The following is a 27,237-nucleotide window of genomic DNA, read 5'->3' as shown; positions in this document are numbered from 1 at the left end:
ACCAACGTAAACTCACCAAGTACAGTGACTTGGAGATTCCATCACTGGGATCCATTACAGTCAAGTGTTAGCATAAAAACCTCACCTTGGTCTGATATTTTTATATTATAGACCCACAAGTCCAGTGATTGCAGGCCTGATCAGCATGCAAGTACCTGTCCTTGGTCACCATTCAAGATATTTGTCAAGACAATGACGAAGACTAAAGACCACAAGAAGCTCCATTGGAAACCCTGGGAGAAGATCACCTAGCTCTGCAATACAGATCATCAGCTAACAGGCTGCATGGCACAGTTGGAACTGAATATGCATACCCATTCCAAATGTGTATTCTTCATCACACTGTGAAACCAATGCAAAATTACTATTCTGCAGACAAATGCAGGCAAACCTCCCCAGTCATCACTCAAGACTGCAAGGACTATCTTAAAAGCAAAAAACTGCGGATGCTGGAAATCCAAAACAAAAACAAAAATACCTGGAAAAACTCAGCAGGTCTGGCAGCATCTGTGGAGAGGAAAAGTTAACGTTTTGAGTCCGCATGATTCTTCGACAGAACAAAGGAAAAATAGAAAAGTGGTGGAATATAAGCTGGTTTGGGTGGGGGGGGTGGGACAAGAAGAGCTGGATAGAGGGCCAGTGATAGGTGGAGATAACCAAAAGATGTCACAGCCAAAAGGGCAAATAGATGTTGAAGGTGGTAATATTATCTAAAGGAATGTGCTAATTAAGGGTAGAAAGCAGGACGAGCAAGGTACAGATAGCCCTTGTGGGGTTGGGGTGGGGTGAAGGAATCAAAAAAGGCTAAAAGGTAGAGATAAAACAATGGATGGAAATACATTTAAAAATAATGGAAATAGATGGGAAAAGAAAAATCTATATAAATTATTGGGAAAAAAAGGGGGGGGTATCGGAAAAGGGGTGGGGATGGAGGAGAGGGTTCATGATCTAAAATTGTTGAACTCAATATTCAGTCCGGAAGGCTGTATAGTGTCTAGTCGGAAGATGAGGTGCTGTTCCCCCAGTTTGCGTTGACTTCACTGGAACAATGCAGCAAGCCAAGGACGGACATGTAGGCATGAGAGCAGGGTGGAATGTTGAAATGGCAAGCGACAGGGAGGTCTGGGTAATGCTTGCGGACACACCGAAGGTGTTCTGCAAAGTGGTCACCCAGTCTGCGTTTGATCTCTCCAATGTAGAGGAAACCGCATTGGGAGCGACAAATGCAGTAGACTAAGTTGAGGGAAGTGCAAGTGAAATGCTGCTTCACTTGAAATGAGTGTTTGGGCCCTTGGACGGTGACGAGAGGGGAAGTAAAGGGGCAAGTGTTGCATCTTCTGCGGTTGCATGGGAAGGTACCATGGGAGGGGTTTGAGGTGTAGGGGGTAATGGAGGAGTGGACCAGGGTGTCCCGGAGGGAACGATCCCTACGGAATGCCGCCGGGGGCCGGGTGAAGGGAAGATGTGTTTGGTGGTGACATCATGCTGGAGTTGGCGGAAATGGCGGAGGATGATCCTTTAAATGTGGAGGCTGGTGGGTGATAAGTGAGGACAAGGGGGACTCTATCATGTTTCTGGGAGGGAGAAGAAGGTGTGAGGGCGGATGCGCGGGAGATGGGCCGGACACGGTTAAGGACCCTGTCAACCACCAGGGGTGGAAAACCTCCGTTAAGGAAGAAGGAGGACATGTTAGAGGAACTGTTTTTGAAGGTAGCATCATCAGAACAGATGCGACGGAGGTGAAGGAACTGAGAGAATGGGATAGAGTCCTTACAGGAAGCGGGGTGTGAGGAGCTGTAGTCGAGGTAGCTGTGAGAGTCAGTAGGCTTGAAATGGATATTGATGGACTGTCTATCACCAGAAATTGAGACAGAGAGGTCAAGGAAGGGAAGGGAAGTGTCAGAGATGGACCATGTGAAAATGAGGGAGGGGTAGAAATTTGAAGCAAAATTAATAAATTTTTCCAGGTCCTGACGAGAGCATGAAGCAGCACCGAAGTAATCATCGATGTACCGGAGAAAGAGTTGTGGGAGGGGGCCGGAGTAGGACTGGAACAAGGAATGTTCCACACACCCCATAAAGAGACAGGCATAGCTGGGGCCCATAGCCACACCTTTTATTTGGAGGAAGTGAGAGGAGTTAAAGGAGAAATTGTTCAGTGTGAGAACAAATTCAGCCAGACGGAGGAAAGTAGTGGTGGTTGGGGATTGTTTGGGCCTCTGTTCAAGGAAGAAGCGGAGAGCCATCAGACCATCCTGGTGGGGGATGGAGGTGTAGAGGGATTGGACGTCCATGGTGAAGAGGAGGCAGCTGGGGCCAAGGAACTGGAAATTGTTGATATGATGTAGGGTGTCAGAGGAATCACATATGTAGCTGGGAAGGGACTGGACAAGGGGAGAGAGAATGGAGTCAAGATAGCAAGAAATGAGTTCCGTGGGGCAGGAACAGGCTGACATGATCGGTCTACCGGGACAGTCCTGTTTGTGGATTTTGGGTCGGAGGTAGAAGTGGGCCACCCGAGGTTGAGAGACTATCAGGTTGGAAGCTGTGGAAGGAAGATGTCCAGAGGAGATGAGGTCAGTAACTGTCCTGGAAACAATGGCTTGATGTTCAGTGGTGGGGTCATGGTCCAGAGAGAGGTAGGAGGAAGTTCTGCGAGGTGATGCTCAGCCTCTGCGAAGTAGAGGTCAGTGCGCCAGACAACAATAGCACACCCTTGTCAGCGGGTTTGACGACAATGTCAGGGTTGGACAAGGTCCAAGGACTATGTGATGCATTACTTGAAAAACAGGGGAAGATGAAAGATGCACATGACTGGCATGCGGGTAACAAATTACCCAACCTGAACATCAGACAGAAATTTTGAGTACAACACCCAACTGATGGCACGTGGAATCCAGCAGAAGTCGTCAGCTTCTGCCCAGTACCAAGATCATATCAAATACGAACACCAAATAGTATGCTTGTGCAATGAAACAAATGCCACTCAGAACAATACCACAACCAGAAAGATCAAGTAACCCTGTTGCGACCAGAACATGGTCTAAATGCAACACAAACAAAGCAGCTTGGACCAACATCCTGAAAATGTACAGCAGCTTCCAGCAAAGATCACCATAACCAAAACTTGACAGATAAGCAAACCGCCAATATGGTTCAGAGACTTGTAAATTTATTGCTCCGTGTTATGGTACATTCAGATAATACATTTTTTCTTGTTTTCATGTAAATAGTTGAATCTTTAAGGGTAAATCTTTAGTTAGAAAAAAGGGGGATGTTATGGCATTAAGTGCATATACCTTTAAGTGAGTGTATTTTAAACTGCTGTCACTCATTACAAACAAGATGTGATGTATTAATCCCATGACTTGTAGGCAGTCAGTAAGCAGCAGGGTAGAGATTAGACTCCTACTAAATCTATCTATATATAGTCATATCTTCAAATAAAGAACCTGCATCATTGTTTCACCAATCCTTGGTAAATTTCCATTGAAGGAGAAGGAGGGCCTAACACCAGCCACACCTCTGTCCTCCTCCCCATACCCAACATCCCTCCCCACTGAAACAACTTAACTGCCTAGGCAGCTGGTCTCAATTAGAAAGAAATCTCTGGCTAGATAGCACTTATTGACACAAAAGGATTGGAAATCTGGAACTCTCTACCCTCAAATGCTGTCAATTGAAATTTTCAAGTGAAATCAAGAGATTTCTATTGTAAAAGGTTTTCAAAGGATTAGGAGCAAAGACAGGCAAAGGAGTTGAGGTATAGATCAGCCATGTGATAGGTACTAACAGCTTCACCTACACTGAGAGATCCTTGGGCTAGGTCAAGTATGTGAAGAGCTGTGAATCCTGTAAAGGACACTCTCGCAGGTGGCCCAACGGAGGCTGGAGTGGATGCTACCTGTGCCCCAGCAATAGGCACCTTCAGCCATTAGGAGGGCACACCAAGGGCAGAGGATCTTCCAGAGGAGGATGAATGTTCCATGCAGATTGAGCAAACCTCATCGTCCTCGGCGTCCTTGGATCCTCTGTCAGAGGGAGCATTTGTGGCCCAGGACCAATGATGACTGCTGCCTCTACTGAGATACAGGCAATGTAGTCACAGGAAGAGATCCAACAGGTTCCTGCGCAACAAGGCTGACTGCAATGATCCTCACAGCTGCAAAGACAAAAATGTGGGCAGGCTTCTTCCACATCCCCCAAAGCAACAAGAGGAACACTGCAGCTTTGCAAGACACGGTGTCCCCTTGAACACCAAGGAGGTCCTTGAGGTGTGTAATATATGTATGTAGGTAAGAAAATTGTCTCATATAACGCATTAGTAAAGTCACTAGTTTATGCAATAATTTGCATGCTATTTACATATCTAGATCACAGATTATTTACAATATTCACAGAATTCATCAGCTTTTTACTGATGCCAATGGAGACTGCAGCCAGTGGACTCAGTAGACCATCTGTATGTGACGGTTGCATTGGGAAAGGTACTGGTTTGGTTACCATGCCTGTGAAGGTGCAGGCTTCATCCCATGCTGGGCACATGTTCCATCATCAGCTACTCGGAGTAACGTCAGCTGAACCCCTGCTGGAACAGTAGATCCCTTGCAGCAATCACATCTGCATGGATTCCTCTCCAATCTTCATGCCCGTCCTGAGCCATGTCTCTGCATGTCTACCTCATCTCCTTCTCCATTCTCCTCTTCTACTTTCCCTTCTTCCTCCTCCTCCTCTGATGGTGATATGGGGCCTTCCTCACACTCTGCCTTCTCAAGTGCCAAACTCATCTGCTGCACCATGTTGTGCAGCATGCAGCACCTGATGACTAATTGGGAAACACTGGCAGGTGTCTATTATAGGGCTCCACCAGAGTGCTCAAGGCATCAAAATCTCATTTTTAGCAGGCCAATGGTCATGGAGTCATAAAGTTCTACAACACAGAAAAAGGCCCTTCAGCCCATCGAGTCTGTGCTGGTCAAACAAGTACCTAACAATTCTAATCCCATTTTTCAGCACTAGGCCCATAGCCTTGTATGCCATGGCATCGCAAGTGCACATCCAAATATTTCTTAAATATTATGAGGGTTTCTTCCTGTGGTAGTCTTTATGGGTGCAGTCTTTAATGCCCTGAACCTGGGGTAAGGCAGCTCAGGGTGCTTTATTTTTATTCATGGGATGTGGGCATTGCTGGCTTGGCCAGCACTTATTGTCCATCCCTAATTGCCCTTGGTGTTGATGGGTGGTGATGAGCCACCTTCTTGAACCACTGCAGTCCCTGTAGTGTAGGTACATTCACAATGCTGTGAGGGAGGGAGTTCCAGGATTTTGACCCAGCAACAGTGGACGAACGACGATACATTTCCAAGTCAGGATGGTGAGTGGCTTGGAAGGGAATTTCCAGGTGGTGGTGTTCCCATGTATCTGCTGCCCTTGTCCTTCTAGGTGGTAGCCATCATGGGTTTGGAAGATACTGTCTGAGGAGCCTTGGCAAATTGCTGCAGTGCATCTTGGAGATGGTACACACTGCTGCCAAAGTGCATCAGTGGTGGAGGGAGTGAAGGTTTGTGGATGGAGTGCAATCAAGTGGGCTGCTTTGTACTGGATGGTGTCAAGCTTCTTGAGTATTGTGGGAGCCGCACTCATCCAGGCAAGTGGAGAGTATTCCATCGCACTCCCGACTTGTGCTTTGTAGATGGTGGACAGGCTTTGGGGAGTCAGGAGGTGAGTTACTCCTCGCAGGATTCCCAGCCTCTAACCTGCTCTTGTAGCCACAGTATTTATATGTCTAGTCCAGTTCAGTTTCTGGTCAATGGTAACCCCCAGGATGTTGATAGTGGGGGATTCAGTGATGGTAATACCATTGAATGTCAAGGGGGTGATTGTTAGATTATCTTTTATTGAAGATGGTCATTGCCTGGCACTTGTGTGGCACAAGTGTTACTTGCCACTTGATAGCCCAAATCTGGATATTGTCCAGGTCTCGCTGCATTTGGACATGGACTGCTTCAATATCTGAATCACGAATGGTGCTGAACATTGTGCAATCATCAGCGACCATCCCCACTTCTGACCTTATGATGGAAGGCAGGTCATTGATGAAGCAGCTGAAGGAACTCCAGCAGTGATGTCCTGGGGCTGAGATGATTGACCTCCAACAACCACAACCATCTTCCTCTGTGTGAGGTATGACTCCAACCAGCAGAGAGTTTTCTCCTGATTCCCAGTGACTCCAGTTTACTAGGGCTCCTTTATGGCACACTCGATCAAATGCTGCCTTGAGGCAGTCAAGGACAGTCATTCTCACTTCACTCTGGAGTTCAGCTCTTTTGGCTATGTTTTGAGCCATGACTGTAATGAGGCTAATAGCTAAGTGGCCCTAGCAGAAACCAAATTGAACATCACTGGTCAGGTTATTTCTAAGCAATTGCTTAATAGCACTGTTGCTGACCCCTTCCATCACTTTACTGATGATCGAGAGTAGACTGATAGGGCGCTAATTGGCCAGATTATATTTGTCCTGCTTTTGTGGACGTACCTGGGAAATTTCTCACATAGCCAGGTAGATGCCTGTGTTGTAGCTGTTCTGGAACAGCTGGGCTAGGGGTGTAGCAAGTTCTGGAGTACAAATCTTCAATACTATTGCTGGAATATTGTCAGGGCCCATAGCCTTTGCATTCACTTGAATGCATGGTGGGCATTCACTTGAGCCCCTATAAATAGACATGGCAGGCATGAGCGAACAATATGGTGGGAAGACCAGAAACTGATTTCACGCTGATGTGAAACCAGATTGTGATTGTTTACTTCGCCTGTCAATGGTGGGCCACGTTTCCCACAGCTAGAAGTTGAGAATGTCATTTTAATACATCTTTTCATCATTATAAATCCTGCTCGCTGGAATCATCCTTCCCCCCCCCCCCCCCCCCCCCCCCCCCCCGCAACCTGACACCAAATTCACCACCCATGTTTGCAGGAAAATACGCTAGCCCAGAACACGTCTTCACAAGTGTGATGCGCAGAAGTTGGGACTTACAATCAGGGCTATGCTCACATCGCAGACAGCCAAGGAACAGAAGATGCTGGAGCCCTACAGCAACCAGACCTTAAGAAACATGTGCATCATATGCTGCGTTGACATAGCTCTGCTGCAAAGCAGCTCACAGGAGGTGGAAGAGCAGCTTTGATGTCTGGGATGTGCTTTGGGACATCGGTGTATTGACCATGGTCTGCGTTGGATGGTGATCAAGGGAGTGGAGAGGAATGTCTAGGTGTGACTGGGAGAAGAAGGTGTACTGGGGTGGGTGGGGGGGCAGTGAGGTTGGAATGGGAGGAACAAAGGTGTCAGTGGGTGACATTAGGAGGAGGGGAGCAAGTATGGGGGAGGGAGGAAGGTGTAACGGGAGAGAATGCGCCAACTGAGGAGGATGGTGTAAGGGAAGGAGCTTGGAGGGGGAGGAAGTCTGGGGGAGGAAGGAGTTTGGAGAGGGGGAGGAGTCCAGGGGCAGGAGGGAGTTAATGGGGAGGAAGGAGTTGGGGGAAGGAAGGCATAAGGGTGCAGGAAGGAGTAAGGGTGGAGGAAGGGGTAAAGGGGGATCATGTCCAGGTGAACAGTGGCTGTCTCCTGGGGAGAAAAATCAGGGTTGGCGTGGTAGGACGAAATGGTGAGAATGAAAGAGGGCAGAGTGAGCCGGTAGAGTGGGAGGGTGAGAGTGTGACGGTAGTGGTAGAAGGGTCGACGAGGGTGGTTGGTGGGAAGTCGTGGGCAGACACATTCTCTGGGGGTGAGAAGGAGGAGGTCGGGGATGTCAACATGGATGGGGACGGGATTCTTAGGAAGATGGGGAATATGCATGTTCACCTGGACATCCTGGAAAGAAAAGGGCTCTGGCTGGTACGTGATGATGGGAAGGTGGAAGGTGATACTAGGGGGTCGACAGTGATGGGGAAAAGGACATGGGTGACTAGAGGAGAGGAAAAGTTGGAGGGTCCCAAGAAATACCTCACAATAACCATCTTGTAAAATCAAAAGTAAAAGGAGCCTTGTGTTGAGCGGGAACAGGTGCTGCATAGGAGTGTGATCAATGGGTGGGCAGAGATGCAGGTCGGCTCAGATGGACAACTGAAAGAGAACCCCAGCAGGCAGCATTGAAAATGCTCAGGACAGTGAGATGAGTGTGATTTGTCCAAAAACTACAACATAAGTCACCTGACTTTCTGAAATCAGTTTTGTGAAGGTATAGTGTCAATATTTTGTGTTGCTGTCTTTTTTTAAAGAAAATTAAAGTATTCCTTTCCAAATTAGCTTTAGGGGCATGACATGACCATCACAACAGTCACATTACCAGTTCTTTTAATTGAACTCTGGTCCTTCAGCAGGTGATTAATATAGTGATTAATTAGTCCAAAAATACTTCAGTTCCCCAGCAATTACAATCTCCATCTGATTCTTTAAGCACTATAGTCATATTTACTACATGGAGGAACTTGAGACATTGTTTTAATCATGAGGGAGATGAGAATTTTGTGCATCACATAGGGCAGGATTTTTCAGTCGGCGTGTGGGGACGTAAAATGACATTTGATAAAGCTGGGCAATCCCGGGATATTTCGTTCGGCGGGTGTGCACCAGCCAATATGTAAATGGTCTATTAAGGCCATTAAGAAAGTCATTGAAGTAATTACAGTTGGCAGGCAGGTGAAAAGGCCAAATGGCCTTCATCTTTTTTAGGAAACCTCAACAAGCTCCCGCTGAGCCTGTCCACCGCCTAAAAATTCAGGCCATAGGGTCATCACATCTTGTTAGCTGTGGGATGGGTGTGGGCTTGCTGGGAGAGCAGATGGCACCTCAAAGTTACGGGAGCCTAGTACTGTGAGAGTTATGTTGCTTGAAGTTGCTTCTATCAATGACTTTGGCGTAATGTGTGATAAGGATCACGTTAAGCAAAGAAGTTTTTTTTCAACATTTTCATTCAGTGCTGAAAGATTTTCAGCTGAGGTTAGCAAACACAACAGGACTGTAATTGGAAATCACTGTATTGAATTTTTACTCCAGATAAACATAAGAAATTTGACAGCATCAATTGCTATACTGTCCTTATGTTATGACTGACATGCCCTCATGTGTTGCAGTTGTGAGGTTTATTAGGTTATTATGTTTTGTATTGTATCTTTAAATTTAGGGTAAATGAAAGGGGTCATGTAACCTGAAATGTCTGCCTGACAGTAAATTTGGGTGATTTGCTTGTTAGAGATCAAATAAAGGCTTAGGTTGTTTTACTGAGAAGAAGGTGCAAGATATTTATGCTTGGAGACAATGGCAGCAGTCTCTGAGTTCACAATGGGTAGACTCCACATCTCCCAAAGTCCCAGAAATGTGTTAAAGGTAATGGCTTATGAAAAGTTGTGCTGTAAACTGTCCTTTTATTTGCAAGGTGAAAAAGAGTAGGAATAAAGAATAGCTAAATCAGTATTTGTACCTGAATGCAAGGTTAATGTGTTAATGTTGCCATGGGGAAGAAAGCAGAGGAAGCCAGTTTTGATGTCAGGTTACAGGCTTCCCTACAAATCAATGCGTATGACAGACATACGGCAGCTCTGCATGGTTAGTCAAGAGAAAAGGCTGTTTTGGCTTTGTAAGCTACCACCGACGGATTCAGGAAGGAGACAGTCTCTAGTCGAAGAGATACATCATTCAGCCATCTAAGGATTCCAGGAGCTTCGTCCTAGCATAGCCTGGGGGAACAAAAATCATCAGAACAGGCTTTACTGCTGGCAATGGATTTAAAAACCTCTCCAAAAACTGAGGAAAGCATCTGGAAACGGTCACTTGAAGTTACTACTTGCTGAAATGGGAATATGGGAACCATATGGAAGCTTGGAGTAACCTTAAACTGTTTGCCGTAAGGACTGTAATTCTGTGGAGAGTGTGATCCATGATAAGTAAAAAAAGAGCATGTTCTTTTCTGTAGCTTAAAGTGTAAGTTGCCCACAAAAAGTCAATAATATTTAGTAATTTTTAGTGGTTTTTAAGTCATTTGTTACAGTAAAAGTTTTGAAACATGAAAACTTATGTCATTCTTTCAGCTATTAACTGGAAGTTCAATTTTTTTTAAAAAAGTTATTAATCTCTATGAGATTGCAAAGACTGGAAGACAAACTAGTTTATTGCCTCCAGTATGAAAATTGAGCAGGAAAAGCAAAGGCAGCCTAGATTCTAATGGCTGAAATACTTTCCCAAAACACATTGCATTAACCACGGAATTATATTATCATTTGAATTCAACCCTAATCCATGGCCACAAATGAATAGAAATGATTTCTGTTCCTTTTTGGAGTATGCATAATTCATTCACTTTGAGTCAGTGGATTCGAGGTGCCTTAATTTGTTTGAACAGGAAGACTGCATGAAAATTGGGCTCACAGGAAACAAAGGACATAAGTATTCTGGTTGGCAATGAAACTGGGTGGAAGCAAGCATCGTTGCCCATTTAATCCTGTTAATGCTTGAAAGGACATTATTTTCCCCTATGACCCCAATTATCTAGTACTTCTTTTGGAGGAAGACATCAAAGTAGAAGGTCAGTTGGTGAAGGTAGGGAGATTTGCAGATGAAGAGGCCCTAGTGGCTAGCACAGAAAAAAAGATCTACAAACAGTAATGGACTGAATGAATGTAGTGGTGAAATCTTATGGAATGAAAATGAACATAAAAAAGGCAAAAGTTATAAATATTGAAAGACATAGTGGAGGGTTGGAAAGTGGAGGTCAGGATAAATGGTCAACAGCTGAAACAGGTACCACAATTAAAGTGCCTGGGAAGCATCTTGTCAAAATACGGATACTGCCATAAAGAAATCAGGCTTAGAGTATCAATAAAAAAGAATGCATTCTCCAAACATAAAGGATGCTCAGCATAGGAATGAGTAGAGATCTTAAGAAAATAATTATCAAGAATTGATTTTGAGTGGCTTGTAATATAGGGCTGAAACATGGGCCTTGAGAAAAGCAAACATCCAAAGACTAGAAAGTTGTGAAATGTGGTTCTGGAGAAGGATGGAGAAGGGCAGTTGGAGAGAACACAAGGGCAATGAAGAAGTTCTCAGGATAGTGGAGGAGGGAAGATTGATAGTGAATATCATCAAGAAAAGGCAACAAGGTTGGATTGGCCATATTCTAAGGAATTATAACTTTCTGAAGGTGATTAATGTAGATTAGAGGGATCTAGACCAAGCGAGAGAAAGAGAATGAATGACATTAGGCAACTTGAAATTGAAAATGGGAGGCTTCCTACCAGCAACCGAAGAGGAAAATGCAAGACTTTGAGGCTTGGAAAAATTAATTAAGGACCTGCTTTTGGCAAATCACCACAATTACCCCCAACAAACATTTTCCCCTCCTTGTTTGTTTAGGGAATGTTTGTGTCCCCCCTGGGTAATATAATCAAGTTTGATTTTGTGCAGAATGCAGTTTTTACTGAAATAACTATTTTTCTAATGAAGCTTCTGTGTCTAGTAGTGTCTGCATGTATTGTCTGACTGTATAGAGGAGAAATTTGTTCATGTAGCTCTCCTTCTAGTGGCACTGCACAGATTTAGACTCCACTGATATCAATGAAGAATGCCACATGTGCCTTGTGTGGCGCACACGTAGCAGCTGGGATGCTGCCTGCCCCATGGGAATCAATATATTCCTTGTAGTGTCACTAGAAATGGTGTTAGGTGAACAATTTTCCTCCGCCATGTGTTAGCCGTGTATTTTTCTAGTGCGGTTATCACCTGTGAGTTATGCACTTTTACTTTGTGTAGTTATGGTGACAATAACTGTGGTTGACTCTTAAACACCCTCTGAAATGGCCTAGCAAGCCACTCAGCTCTATCACAATCACTAGAAAGTTTGTAAGGAATTAAACCGGACAGCCAACCTGTCTTTGACAACAACAGCAAACTCAGCCCTGTCGACCCTGCAAAGTCCTCCTCATTAACATCCAGGGGCTAGTGCAAAAAACTGAGAGAGATGTCTCACAGACTAGTCAAACAACAGCCTGACATAATCATAATCATGGAATCATATTTTATAGATTATGTTCCAGACACCACCATCACCATCCCTGGATATGTTCTGTCCCGCCGGCAGGACAGACCCAGCAGAGGTGGCGGCATAATGGTATACAGTCGGGAAGGAGTTGCCCTGGGAGTCTTCAACATCAACTCCAGACCCCATGAAGTCTCATGGCATTAGGTCAAACATAGGCAAAAAAACCTCCTGCTGATTATCACGTACCATCTCCCCTCAGCTGATGAACCAGTGCTCCTCCATGTTGAAAACCGCTTGGAGGAAGCATTGAGGCTTGCAAAGGTGCAGAATATACTCTATGCGGGGAATTTCAGTGTCCATCGCCAAGAGTGGCTCTTTAGCAATAGTACAGACTGAGTTGGCTGAGTGCTAAATGACATGGCTGCTAGATTGGGTCTGTGACAGTTGGTGGGGGAACCAGCAAGAGGGAAAACCATACTCGATCTCATCCTCACCAACCTGCCTGCTGCAGATTCATCAGTCCATTACAGTATTGGTAGGAGCGACCACCACACAGTCCTTGTGGAGACAAAGTCCCATCTTCACATTGAAGATATCCTCCATCGGGTCGTGTGGCACTACCACCGTGCTAAATGGAATAGATTTCAAACAGATCTAGAAAGTCAAGACTGGGCATCCATGAGGTGCTGTGTGCCATCAGCAGCAGCAGAATTCTGCTCAACCACAGTCTGTAATCTCATGGCCCAGCATATCAACACTCTACCATTACACTAAGCCAGGGAATCAAACCTGGTTCAATGATGAGTGCAGGAGGGCATGCCAGGAGCAACACCAGGCATACTAAAAAATGAGGTGTAAACCTGGTGAAGTTGCAACACATGACTACTTTCATGCCAAACGGCATAAGCAGCAAGCGATAGACATAGCTAAGTGATTCCACAACCAACAGATCAGATCTAAACTCTGCAGTCCTGCCACATCCAGTTGTGAATGGTGGCAGATGATTAAACAACTCACTGGAGGAGGAAGCTCCACAAATATCCCCAATCTTCAATGATGGGGGAGCCCAGCACATCAGTGCAAAAGATAAGGCTAAAGCACTTGCAACAATCTTCAGCCAGAAATGGCAATTGGATAATCCACCTCAGTCTCCTTGGGATGTTCCTAGCATCACAGTTGCCAAGTCCTCAACCAATTTGATTCACTCCACATGATATCAAAGAATGGCTGAAGGCATTAGACACTGCAAAAGCTATTGGACCTGACAATATTCTGGCAATAATACTGAAGACTTGTGCTCCAGAACTTGCCGCGCCCATAGACAAGTTGTTTCAGTACAGCTACAACATTGGCATATACCCGGCAATGTGGAAAATTGGCCTGGTATGTCCTGTCCATAAAAAGCAAGACAAATCCAACCCAGCCAATTACCAGACCATCAGTCTACTCTCGATCATCAGAAAAGTAATGGAAGGGGTCATCAACATTGCAATCAAGTGGCACTTGCTTAACATTAACTTGCGCACTAATGCTCAGTTTGGGTTCCATCAGGGCCACTCAGCTCCTGACCTCAATACAGCCTTGGTTCAAACATGGACAAAAAAGCTGATCTCCTGTGGTGAGGTGAAAGTAAATGCCCTTCACATCAAGGCTGCATTTGACTGAGCGTGGCATCAAGGAGCCCTAGCAAAACTGAAGTTAATGGAAATCGGGGGAAAATTCTGCTAGTTGGGGTCATACCTGGCACAAAGGAAGATTATTGTGGTTGTCGGAGGTCAATCATCTCAGTTCCAGGACATCACTGCAGGAGTTCCTCAGGATAGTATCCTTGGCCCAACCACCTTAAGCTGTTTCATCAATGACCTTCCTTCATAAGCTCAGAATGGGGATGTTCGCTGATGATTGCACAATTTTCAGTACCATTTGCATCTCCTCAGATCATCGCCCAGGCAAGTGTAGAGTATTCCATCACACTCGTGACTTGTGCCTTCCATGTGGAAGTGTTTTCATGCATCTGCTGTCCTTGTCCTTCTAGATGGTGGCAGTTGTGGGTTTGGAAGGTGCTATCTAAGGAGCGTAGGTGAGTTCCTGCAGTGCACCTTGTAGATGGTACACACTGCTGCCAATGTTCGTCACTGGTGAAGGGAGTGGATGGGTGCCAAACAATCAATCAACCCAGTTGAGTTGGGTCAATCAATCAATCAACTCGCCCAACAAAACCTCCAAGCCACTTACCATCCTGACTTGGAAATATATTACCGTTCCTTCACTGCTGCTGGGTCAAAATCCTGGAACTCCCTCTCTAACAGCACTGTGGGTGTACCTATACTACATGGACTGCGGTGGCTAAAGAAGGCAGCTCATCACCACCTTCTCAAGGGCGGTTAGGAATGGGAAATAAATGCTGGCCAAGCCAGCAAAGCTGACATGCCGTGAATGAATTTAAAAAATGAACCTTTGAGGTATAACATGCCTCAAGGTGCTGGTTCATTTCCATCTGCTGCTCAGAACAGAGATTTTGTAATTAATTCCGATTAATCAAGAGGAATGAATGTTTATATTTTGATTGGTTTGTTTGATAAGTGCTGTCTTATCATCACAACCTATTACTGTACCAAATCCGTTCCATTCCCCATGGCCATCTCTTTCACCACACACCCAATCTTCTGAATTAGGTTCTGTCTCGGATAGCCTTATAGATGCTCAGAGCTCTCCAATTTTTCTCTGAAATCTCAGCCTTGCTGAAGGCCTGTCTCCTTGCATGTAAAGCATACAAATGTGCAGCAATGATTGAACTAATTATGATACCTTGTGGAGCAGGAGGACTATCACACAGCACGGAAGACTATTTTAAATTTTGCTCATTGACTAATTGATAGGTACTGCATTCTCCACCCGTCTCAAGTCAATTTTTTGCATGAACCATCCATGCCAAGTTGGCTGTCAACTTGTAGTTTGGTTGATCAGCTTGAATTTTATGCAGTATTTTATCGATCAGTGTATGATTCCTTTCACAAAGCCCATTGTTGAAAGGGCATTCACTGTAGAATCTACGGCCAAGATGTTCATATTTCCACATGTCTCTGAACTAATCATTGGCAAATTTCACCTCTATTATCACTCTGAAACTTCGCTAGTGCCCCATATTCAGTCCTTATCCGCTTCTCCATGATTTTGTCTATAATAATAATATTTTCCTTACTCGGTATTATTGAAGCAAAACTAGGAATATCTACAAAATGTAGAATGAAAATTTCTATCTTTGCCCTTTCGATCAATGGCATCTACCTGATTAAAGTCACATGTCAATGAACAACTTGCAGTAGGACATCATGGTGTCCTCTGATACTTTTCATAGATAGCACACTTCTCACTAATATCTTCTATTTGCCTTGTATATACTTCAAGATCCACACCTGCACCCTTTAGAAGGGTTTTTAATCTTTGACAAGGTCAGCAAATTGTCCATTAAATTTTAAGAAAATATGCTTTTTTTCTCTTTGACGCTTATCATGCGAAGCCATTCATACTTTTCAAACACTCTGGAGTGAAACACCAAGGCACAGGTTTTCCCTATTGAGGAGGGAATTGTGAGTTGGGGGATATCCCGATTAGTGATATCCTGTCCATGCTAATTTTATGGTGGTGTGGCAGGGATGGGTTGAGGTTGGGGCTGCTGCTTCCCAAAACAGGCCTGAGGTGGGAATGGAGGTGGGCATATGCTGAGGCGGACAGGCAAGAACACCCTCCTCTGTTCACTGAGACACTGGCCCAGTTCTGTACATGAATGTTAGGCATCCTAGGCCTCAACCCTCACCCTCACCCACTCCCATAGCACCTAACACCGCAACACCAACTCTCCACCCACTGCACAGCCCTTCCAACACTCCCTTTCCCCACATCCTGCTATGCAGACTCATATGCATGAAATTGGCAAAATAAACAAACAGTCATTCAAACTCCACTTGAAAATAACTTAACCTTATTAAGTGATCATAAAACTGTCAAAATAAATAAACAGGCATTCAAAAACCACATAAAAACATCTTAGGGGCTCATAAAACTAGCAATTCAAACAATGTTCGCAGTTCCCTTGCCAACTGTGTCAACAACTCCTGCCAAGCTGAATCCATTAGTGAGGTTTGGAGCTCACCAAGCATTCGGGGATTCCATTGCACAACTGTTTCAACAAAATCTCCTGAGTTGAATATGTTAATACCTTTGAAGTAGTGGATCAGATGGCCATCTGTTGCACAGCTTCAAAGACTGAACAAATGGCTGACTTGTCAATCAAAGAACTCAGCCATTTGTTCAGTGATTTTAAGGCTCAACAGTTGACTGATTGTCAATCAATGCAAAGATCAAAACACAATGTCCAACTGACAGACTAAAGTCTGAATCTCAACACTTAACTGCAGAATAGCACCATATCCACTCTAATGTACTCTAATGGGTCTGAGCACTTTCACAATGTTAGTCAATTTAATGGTCACCTATCTTTTCTAAACAAAACTCTAACAACAGGTCAGTGCATTAAAAAAATACTTAAATTAACATAAACATCTAATTATAACAAATATAGTTGGCAACACCTTTTAAACTTAGCTGTCAACAGTATCCTGACTCGAGTACAGGCTTCCCCCATAGGTCCCAATCCCTCCAACCAGCATGGACCATGTTGCCTTTAGAAGCATTCCGAAGTTGGCCTGAGTCCATGAAGACTGTAGGTTTCTGAAATCACCACCCACTAAATGGATCCACCAATGCTTGAATTACCAAGTGCAGGATCATGACATTTATCCCGTACTTTTGAAAATAGCAGAAGATAGAAATGGGGCCAGGATTCCCAGTATCAGGTTCCCCCTACCACAGAACCATAGAAAAGTTACAGCACAGAGGGAGGCCATTCGGCCCATCTTGTCCATTGCAGCTCAAGGACACCCAGGTGCCCTTTCTAATCCTATCTTTCTGCACCTGGCCTATAGCCCTGCAGCTTACAGCACTTAAGGTGCAGATCCAGGTACTTTTTAAAAGAGTTTAGAGTTCCTGCCTCTACCACCAACTTGGCCAGTGAATTCCAGACACCCATACCCTCTGTGTAAAAATGTTCTTCCTCATGTCCCCCCTACACCTTCTGCCACTTATCTTGAATCTATGTCCCCTCATTCTAGAATTCTCCAAGGGAAACAATTTTATCCTGTCCACTCTATCTATTCCACTCATAATTTTGTACACCTCAATCAAGTCACCTCTCAGCCTTCTTTGTTCTAAGGAAAATAACCCCAACCTATCCAATCTCTCTTCGTAGCTACACTTTTCTAACCCTGGCAACATTCTTGTAAGCATCCTCTGCACTGTCTCCAGAGCTATTACGTCCTTCCTGTATTGTGGTGACCAGAACTGCACACAATACTTTAGTTGTGGCCTCACCAGTGTTTTATACAATTCCAACATTGTATCCTTACTTTTATATTCTAAATCTCTGCCAATGAAGGAGAGCATTCCATATGCCTTCTTTACTACCTTGTCTACTTGGCTTGGTCATAGAAGACAGAGGGTAGCAGTGGAAGGGTGCATTTCTGAATGGAGAGCTGTGACTAGTGGTGTTCCGCAGGGATCAGTGCTGGGACCTTTGAAGTTTGTAGTATACGTAAATGATTTGGAGGAAAATGTAACTGGGCTAATTAGTAAATTTGCACTCGACACCAAGGTTGGAGGAGTTGCAGATAGTGAAGAGGATTGTCAAAGGATACAACGGGATATAGATCGGTTGGAGACTTGGGCGGAGAAATGGCAGATGGACAAATGTGAGGTAATGCATTTTGGAAGGTCTAATGCAGATAGGAATTATACAGTAAATGGCAGAACCCTTAAGTGCATCGATGGGCAAAGGGATCTGGGTGTACAGGTCCACAGGTCACTGAAAATAGCAACGCTGGTGGATAAGGTAGTCAGGAAGGCATATGGCATGCTTGCCTTCATCGGCAGGGGTATTGTGTATAAGAGCTGGGAAGTCATGCTGCAGCTGTATAGAACCTTGGTTAGGCCACACTTGCAATATTGCATGCAATTCTGGTCGCCACATTACCACGAGGATATGGAGTCATTGGAGAGGGTGCAGAGGAGGTTTACCAGGATGCTGCCTGGTCTGGAGGTTAGTAGCTATGAGGAGAGGTTGGAGAAACTCGGATTATTCTCACGAGAGCGACAGAGATTGAGGGGCAACTTGATAGAAGTTTACAAAATTATGAGTGGCATGGACAGAGTAGGTAGTCAGAAGCTTTTTCCCAGGATGGAAGAGTCAATTACTAGGGGACATAGATTTAAGGTGCGAGGAAAAAACTTTAGAGGAGATGTGCAGGGCAAGTTTTTTACACAGAGGGTAGTGAGTGTCTGGAATTCGCTGCAAGAGGAGATGGTGGAAATAGGTACTACAGCGGTGTTTAAGAGGCAGCTTGACAAATACATGAATAGGATGGGAGTAGAGGGATACGGACCCCGGAAGTGTAAAATGTTTTCGTTTGACAGGCAATATGATCGGCGCAGGCTTGGAGGGCCGAAGGGCCTGTTCCTGTGTTATATTTTTCTTTGTTCTTTGTACTTGAACTGCTGCCTTCAGGGACCTGCGTACTTGTACGCCAAGATCTCTCACTTCAAGTACCCCTCTTAGTATATTCCCATTTATTGTGTAATCCCTGTAACTATTTGACCTCCCTAAATGTATGACCTCACACTTCTCTATGTTAAAATCCATCTGCCACTTTACCGCCCACTCCCCACAACCCATCTATATTATTTTGGAGATTATGGCTATCCTCTACATATCCACTACTCGGTCAATCTTTGTGTCATCTGCAAATTTCCCAATCGTGCCCCCCAAGTTCACGTCTAAATCGTTAGTATATAACACAAACAGCAATGGTCCCAACACCAAGCCCTGTGGAACACCACTTGAGACAACTTTCCATTTGCAAGGGCATCCATCGACCATTACCCTTTGTTTCCTGTTACAAAGCGAACCTTTTATCCAGTTTGCCACATTACCCTGAATCCCATGGGCTTTTACTTTCCTGACCAATCTGCCATGTGGGACCTTGTCAAATGCCTTGCTAAAATCCATGTAAACAACATCCACTGCATTATCTTCATCAACTCGTCTTGTCACTTCCTCAAAGAATTCAATCAAATTTGTGAGGCAAGACCTTCCTTTAACAAATCCATGCTGACCATCCCTGACTAGTCCATGCCTTTCCTTATGACAGTTATTCCTATCTCTCAGGATTGATTCTACTAATTTGCTCACCACCGATGTAAGACTAACTGGCCTATAATTGTTTGGCATTACCTTTGATCCTTTTTAAACAATGGAACTATGTTTGCATTTCTCCAGTCCTGCGGTACCTCCCCTATATCTAGTGAAGATTGGAAAATCATCCTCAGAGCATCTGCTATCTCCTCCCTGACTTCCTTCAGCAGCCTCGGAAACAATCCATCTGGCTCTGGTGACTTATCAACTTTCATGGATTTCAACCCTTCAAGTACTTCCTCTCTCTTTATGACTATCCCATCCAATATCTTGCAGTGTTCCTCCTGGACGACTATATCTATTTTTTCCCTTTCCTTTGTAAACACAGAGACAAAATATTCATTCAAAACCCTTCCTACAGCCTCTACATCTACACACAAGTTTCCATCTTCATCTCTGATAGGTCCCACTTTTTCCTTACTAGACTTTTAGCATGAATGTACTGGTAAAACATCTTTGGGTTATCTTTAACTTTACTTGCTAATCTTTTTTCATGCCCTCTCTCTGATTTCCTTATTTCCTTTTTTACTTCATCCCTGCACTTCCTATATTTGTCTAGGCTATCTGCAGTGCTTAGTTCTTTGTGCCTATCATACGCTTTCTTTTTCTGTTTGATCTTTCCCTGTATTCCTCTAGACAACCAGGTAGGTCTAGATTTGGCAGTACCATTCTTATTTTTGTAGGGGACATGTCTACTGTGTACAATTAGGATCTCACTTTTTCATGCTTCCCACTGGTTTTCCATTATTTTATCCTCCAGCAGTGCTGTCCAGACCAACTCAGCCAAGTCCCTTCTCGTTTCTGCAAAATTTGCCTTCCCCCAGTTCAAGACTTTTACTCCTGCCTTATCTCTGTCCTTTTCCATGGTAATGCTAAACCTAACTGAATTGTGATCACTGTCCCCGATGTGGTCGGCAACTGTCACTTCACCCACTTGCCCTTCTTCGTTCCCCAAGACCAGGTCTAGAATTGTAGCTCCTCTCGTTGGGTTTGTTACTAATTGATTGAAAAAATTTTCCTGGGCACACTGCATGAATTTTTCTCCTTCAGTGCCCCTTATATTGTTTGAATCCTAGTTGATATTAGGATAGTTGAAGTCTGCTACTATTATTGCCCTCTTGTTGTTACAAGCAGAAATTTGCCTACACATTTGTTCTTCTATTTCACTATTCTTTCACTATTTGGGGGTCTGTAGTACACTCCCAGTAGTGTGACTGCCCCTTTTTTGTTTCTAAACTCAATCCATAAAGCCTCGTTTGTTGACCCATTTAGTATATCATCTCTTCTCACAACTGGAATTGATTCTTTAACAACTCCTTTTTTATCTCCTACTCTATCGTGTCTGAAGACTCTATAACCAAGGATATTAAGCTGCCAGTTTTGTCCCTCCTTTAGCTAGATCTCCGTTTAGCCCACCCCCTCCATGCTTCAACCCCTTGCCTAATGGGGGTTTGCCGCATATTGGGATGCCAAAATCTGATTCCAGGTTTTGTGAAGGGAATACAATAATGTACATGGAATTACAACTCCTTTTAGTGACCTCAATGTGTTCTCATCACCAAACTTGAAGCAAGCAGCACCTTTATACTCCTTAATCTTGCACCAATTCTGACTACTTTGTGAATCAAGATAATATTTTCACCAATCTGTTCCAAATGCAAGTATTCACCAGCACTGCACTGTTAAATAACTATACACATACATTACAGGACTAAAACTCCTTGTGACCGGTATAACTTGTTCATATTCATCATTATCTTTATTGTCTTCCTCAGAATTCTCTGCATGTGTCATTTTGAGTACCCTGCCTCTCCACATTGGGCAATTCATTGCATAATGACACAATGGCTGGAATTTTCTGGCCCTGATTGCCGGTGGAATCTTCCAATCCCACCGAAGTCAAAGGACAATGGCCTCGACGTGGTCGGGCCATAAAAGTCCAGCCTATAAGTCACAGCTGAAGCATTTATTAACTGTTATTTGGCATTCCCGAGGTTCATTCACCTATTGCTGTTTCCAATTCTTTAATCTGCCATAACAAGCAGGTCTGCTAAAGGTGCTTTCATCCTCTTTCCCTGTCTTTAACCCTTCCATTGTACTGACACAACATGGCAAACATTGAGTCCTCTATTCTTTGTGTCACCACAGAACCTTAAAGAATTAAGAGAGTAAAAATAAATGCCTTACAGAACTATTGTATGAAATCAACATGCACATACTGAAGCTTTATTCATTTTGCTGTGTGTGTTATTGATTCACACATTTGAACCTTCATTGTTAAATGACCCTTTCTTTCACTGTGTTGTAAAACATATATGGTACATAGAATTGTATTTCTGAATACAGTCAAATTAAAATGCTCAGAAGAAATGCATTTAAGTATGGCAAATGCATAACTGAGTCATGAAGAGTGACATTACATTACTTGTTAAACTGCAGACTTTGGGAGTCATTACCTTTTACAATATATTATAGGGGAACACAAAGACAATTTATGCAGCTGACAGGGTGATTTACAGCTTGTAGGTTCCTAGTAGAACTTTGCCACGTTATTATGCTGGGAATGTACATTTGTCCAGAAAAGAAATATGCTAGCATCATATGTCCTTCATGTTCAGCTTCAGTCCTACAAAGCCTGGTGGTGTTTCAGTTCAGAAGCCACAGTTTTTTGGGGTTGGCAGGGTTGGGGATGGGTTGGGGGCACGTCTAAGAGTCTCATTGGAAATCGCAATAGAATGATCAATTACAAGAAAGTCATCTGCTTCAGATTGCGGTATAAGAAGTCATTCCAAGCTTTCAGCAGGGAGCTGCTTTCACAGAGCATATCCTTCCCACTAGTTGGTGGTCTATATATTACACTGAGCAATGTATTTGCACCCTTCTTATTCCTTAGGTGTAACCAAATTGATTCTGTCCTTGAATCCTCTGACCTATCCTCTTTCTTCAGTACTGCAATACTCTCCTTAACCAAAAAAGCCACTCCTCCTCCTTTTTTCCCTTATCTTTTCTGAACACTTTGTAACCAGGAATATTTAGCACCCAGATCTGCCCTTCCTCAAACCAGGTCTCCGTTATCGCCACAACAGCATAATCCAACAAGGCAATGTGTGCTTGTAACTCCCCAATTTTATGAACTATACTCCGTGCATACATATATACATACATGCAGTGTAACCCTGATTTAGACTTCATTACTTGCTCACTTACTCCGACTCCATCTATTAACTTACTATTCTCTATTGTAGTGCTATTTGCCTCTCCCGACATTCCATACATGCTGGCATTACTTTCTAATATTCTCTCCTGGTTTCAATATCTCTGCTGAGTTCATTTAAACCCTCCCCAACAGCACTAGCAAAATGACCCGCAGTACTGTTTCTGTTCAAATGCAACCTGTCTGGCTTGTACAAGTGCCATCTCCCCCAGAGCCAATCCCAGGAATCTAAAGCCCTCCCTCCTGCACCATCTTTCCAGCCATGCATTTATCTGTCTTATCTTCCTATTTCTGTACTCACTTGCACATGGCACTGGGAGTAATCCGGAGATTACTATCTTAGAGATCCTGCTTGCTCTTTTTCTACCTAGCTCCCTAAATTCCAATTGCAGGACCCACATCCCCCTTCCTACCTATGCAGTTGGTATCAATGTGGACCACAACCTCTGACTGTTCACCCTCCTCCACAAGAACGTCCTGCAGCCGTTCTGTGACATCCTTGACCCTGGCACCAGGGAGGCAACAAACCATCCTGAAGTCACGGTGATGGCCGCAGTCTGCTCCCCTAACTAAAGAATCCCCTATCAGTACTGCCCTTCCACTCTTCTTCCTCTCCTCCTGTATAGTTGGGTCACCCTAGGTGCCACAGGTTTGGCTCTTGGCACTCCTCCAAGGATCCATCGCCCTCACTGATATCCAGAATGGAAAACCAGTTTGTGAGCGGGACCTCTGCACTACCTGTCTGTTTCCCTTGGACGGCTTATGGTCACCCATTCCCTATCTGCCTGCTTGCTCCTAACTTGCAGCGTGACCACCTTTCTGAACGTGCTATCCACGTAGCTCTCTGCCTCACAGATGCACGTCCATGACTCCAGCTGCTGCTCAAGCTCTGAAACGAAGAGCTGAAGCTTGTACAGCCAGTGACACTTCCTGCACATGGGCTCGTCTGGGTCACAAGAAGTGTCCACGACTCCCTGCATGCCACAGGACGGTCATTCCACTTGGTTGAGCTGTCCTGCCATGCCTTAACCTTGAACTTTTAAATCACTTAACTTTTAAATCCTACTGAATAAACATTACCAAAAAGTACAGTTCCTACTTTATTCTAAAACTTAGGAATAAAATAAACCTTAAGCACTTACTAGATACTCACCACACAGCTCGCTTCTACCCCAACCAATCAAATTGCTCCTTCCCTGTGATGTCACAATGTATTTCTTTTTCACTCTCCTTTTAAACTCAGCACAGGCTGTTTCCAAGCAGCTGACAGGTGCACCTCTCGACTGCTCTTTCTGAAGGTGAGTGATGTAGGCCGTGCTCCCGGGCTGTATTTATTCTCTCCCTGCTCCGTGCATCTCCCACAGGTTTGCCTCTCCGTCTGCAATTCCCAAAGGTGAGTCAATGGTTTCACGGTCATCATGAGACTTTTAGTTCCAGATTTTTATTGGATTCAGATTCCACCATCTGCCATGGTGAGATTTGAACCCAGGTCCCCAGGGCATTACCCCTGGGTTTCTGGATTATTAGTCCAGTCCACTACGCCATCACCTCTGCTTTTCTGCCACCTCCAGTGTGGTGCCTCACACATCTTCCCCTCCCTTTTCAGCTTCCATGGGACCCTTCCCTCCTGATATACTCCTCAATCACACCAACGTCCTTTACCCTTCCCACAGCACCTTCCCATGCAAGTGCAGGAGAACAGAACCTGCCCTTTACCTCCTCCTTTATCAAAGTCCAAGGCCCCAAACGCTTCTTCCAGTTGAAACAGTGAATTTACCTGTAATTTTTTACTTCTCTAGTATACTGTACTTGTTGCTTTTGATGCGATCTCTTCCTCATTGGGGGAACTAAACATTGATTAGGTGACTAGTTTACAGTACACCTTCATTCAGTCTGCTAGCTTGACCCTGAGCTTCCAGTCACCTGTCATTGCAATTCTTTGTTCCACACATATTCTGACTGCTTTGTCTTCAGTCTTTTACATGGATACACAAGTTCAAATCTGTGGAATTTAAACTCAATTAATTAAATTTTAAAATCTGCAATAAAAAGCTAAAAACATTAATGGTAAATATGAAACTATTGGGTTGTTGTAAAACCAGCTGATTTGGTAATGTCCATTAGGGAAGGAAATGAACTATCCTTATCCAGTCTGACCTGTAGTTCCACAGTCCTTTGGTGGACTGTTACCTGCCCTGGAATGACCAGTCAGTTATATCACACCACTGCAGTAACAATATGAATAAAACCAGACAGAAAACCTGCAACGGCTTCAGCACCAGAAATTACAAAGGAGCATCCAGCTCAGACAAAACCTACAAAATCCTCCTCACCAATTTTGTGATAAAATTGGGACAGCTGTCTCACAGACCAAGGGCGGAATTTTCCATGCCTGCTGGTGGTGGGCATGTTGGTGGCATGAGCAGACAATATGGTGTGATCAGTTTCACGATGGCAGGAATGCAGGTCGCGATTGTCTGCTCAGCCCGCCGACAGCAGGCCGCGTTTCCTGCCATTGGTCATCCTCATCAGAATCCTCATTGTAACACATCAGCATATCATTATCAGGCCGTCCCGCCAGACTCTTGCACCCCCGCTAGATCGTCCGTCCACATCAGCGGGAAAGCATGCCAACGTGTTTCACAACGGCACAGAGGCGACTTGGCGACCTGCACTTTGGGTGAATGGAGGTGTGAACAGCAACGTTCCACAGAGCTCACCAGGGTTGACTGTTGCTTTGGAGGCTTCAGCAGTGCCAGGGGGGGCGGTCAGAGTTAAGAGCCGCCCTGCTTCTGAGGCAACTTTTGAGGGTGAGAGGGAGCGGGGAGAGCAAGTGCTACCCTGCCTCAGAGGTGACTTGTGAGGGTGAGGGGGAACAGGAGGCAAGTGCTGCTCTGCCTTGGAGGTGACATTTGAGGGTGAGGGGGTGTGGGGGGCAAGAGCTGCCCTACCTCAGAGGCAACTTTTGAGGGTGAGGGGGAGAAGGGGGGCAAGTGCAGCCGTGCCTCTGAGGCGATTGATGGCAGGGGGTGGGGGCAAGGGCAGCCCTGCTGTTGAATATAACACACAAGCATTCATGTTGGGGGTTAGGTTGGGCGAGGGAAGTGGCCACGCATTAGGGAAACCTGTAGAAAGTAACCATTCCTCTGCAATTGAGACCGTTCAGGCGCAGCTGCATCGGCATAATTGGGGTCGGGCTCCTGGCTTATCCGCACATTCAAGCAACACAGGCATCAAAGTGCTACCAAGTTCTGCAGAGCTCCACACCCTCCACCCCCACAAGAACCGCCCCCACCCCCACCCCCCCGCCCCAGACTGCAAATTCATGAGCACTTTAGCAGCGCAGTTGGACTGCAGTTTTTGTACAATCTCCTTGTTGAAGCTGGCCATGTGGCAGTCACTGTTGGAGGTGTTCACAACCTCTTCCAATGTGAGCATCTGGTTTGGACCAGTCTCCCCTGGTTCAAACTAACAGGGCAGCCTTGCAGCGCACTAATCTCTGGCCATCCACTCTTTGGGAAGCATTAAGGGGCTATCACACTTAACCAGGACAGGTTCTTAATATACCCATTCTAACCATGTGTCTCTCTCTTTAATCTGCAGCAGGGGTACATCAGGATCATGGAGCCTGGTGAACTAGCTGTATGCCTGATGGCCTACAGAGTGTGAAGAAGTCGGAGGAGAGAGCGACTGAGGCTCCTGGCTGCACAGAGACAGGAGCAACAACCGAAGGAAGGAGTGGCGGCTGGGGCCCTCCTACAGGCAGCCCAAGAGCCACAGCGAGCCGTTGCTGGTTAGTGCCGAGTGACACCAAGGGACTATAGACGCTGCCTTTCATTCCTGCGGTTGACTGAGAACCAGTGTCGCCGAAGACCGCGAATGTCTAGGGAACTGGTCGGTCACATCTGCCAGCTACTGCAGGATTTGGTGCCACGGGAACATGGAGGGCATCCACAGCCAGTGGCTGTGAAAGTGACCATGGCGCTCAATGTCTCCACCAGTGTCTCCTTTCAGGGCTCCACAAGTGACCTCTGTGGGATATCTCAAGCCTCCACCCACAAATGTATCCATGAGGTCACAAATGCCATCTTTGTGATGGCACACAACTTTGTCCAGGACCAAGAGAGCCAGGATGCAAAAGCTATTAGATTCACCCAGGTTTTGGGTTTCCTACAGGTTCAGGGTGCAATTGGCTGTTCTCAGATCTCTGTCGCAACACATGGTGGACTACATCAACCGCAAGGACTTCCGTTCGCTGAATGTGCAGCTGGTGTGTGACCACCAGAGACACATCCTGCAGGTGTGTGCACAGCTTCCAGTGGGTGTGCACAATGCCTACAGCCTTAGTCGGTCACAAATTTCTGGAGTCTTCCAGAGACTGCAGGGTTGACTCATCGGAAACAAGGGCTGTGGCTGATGACACCTGTGCTGGCGACCGCAGATTGCAGCAGGGCAGCGGTATAATGAGGCTCATGCTGCAGTTCACAACTTGGTGGAGCAGACCATCAGGATGCTGAAGATGCCGTTCTGGTGCCTGCACCAGTCTGGTGGAGCCCTGCAATACAGTCTTCAGAGGGTGTCACACATTGTCGTCGTCTGCTGCACGCTTAACAACCTGGCGCTGCAACGGGGAGACAAGCTGGCTGAGGAGGAGATGGAGGAGCTGGTCGTCTCCTCCAATGAGG

Source organism: Carcharodon carcharias, chromosome 1 (assembly GCF_017639515.1).
Source record: "Carcharodon carcharias isolate sCarCar2 chromosome 1, sCarCar2.pri, whole genome shotgun sequence".
Lineage (NCBI taxonomy): Eukaryota > Metazoa > Chordata > Chondrichthyes > Lamniformes > Lamnidae > Carcharodon > Carcharodon carcharias.
The sequence above is the reverse complement of the archived record's forward strand: the minus strand, read 5'-3'. Positions refer to the sequence as shown.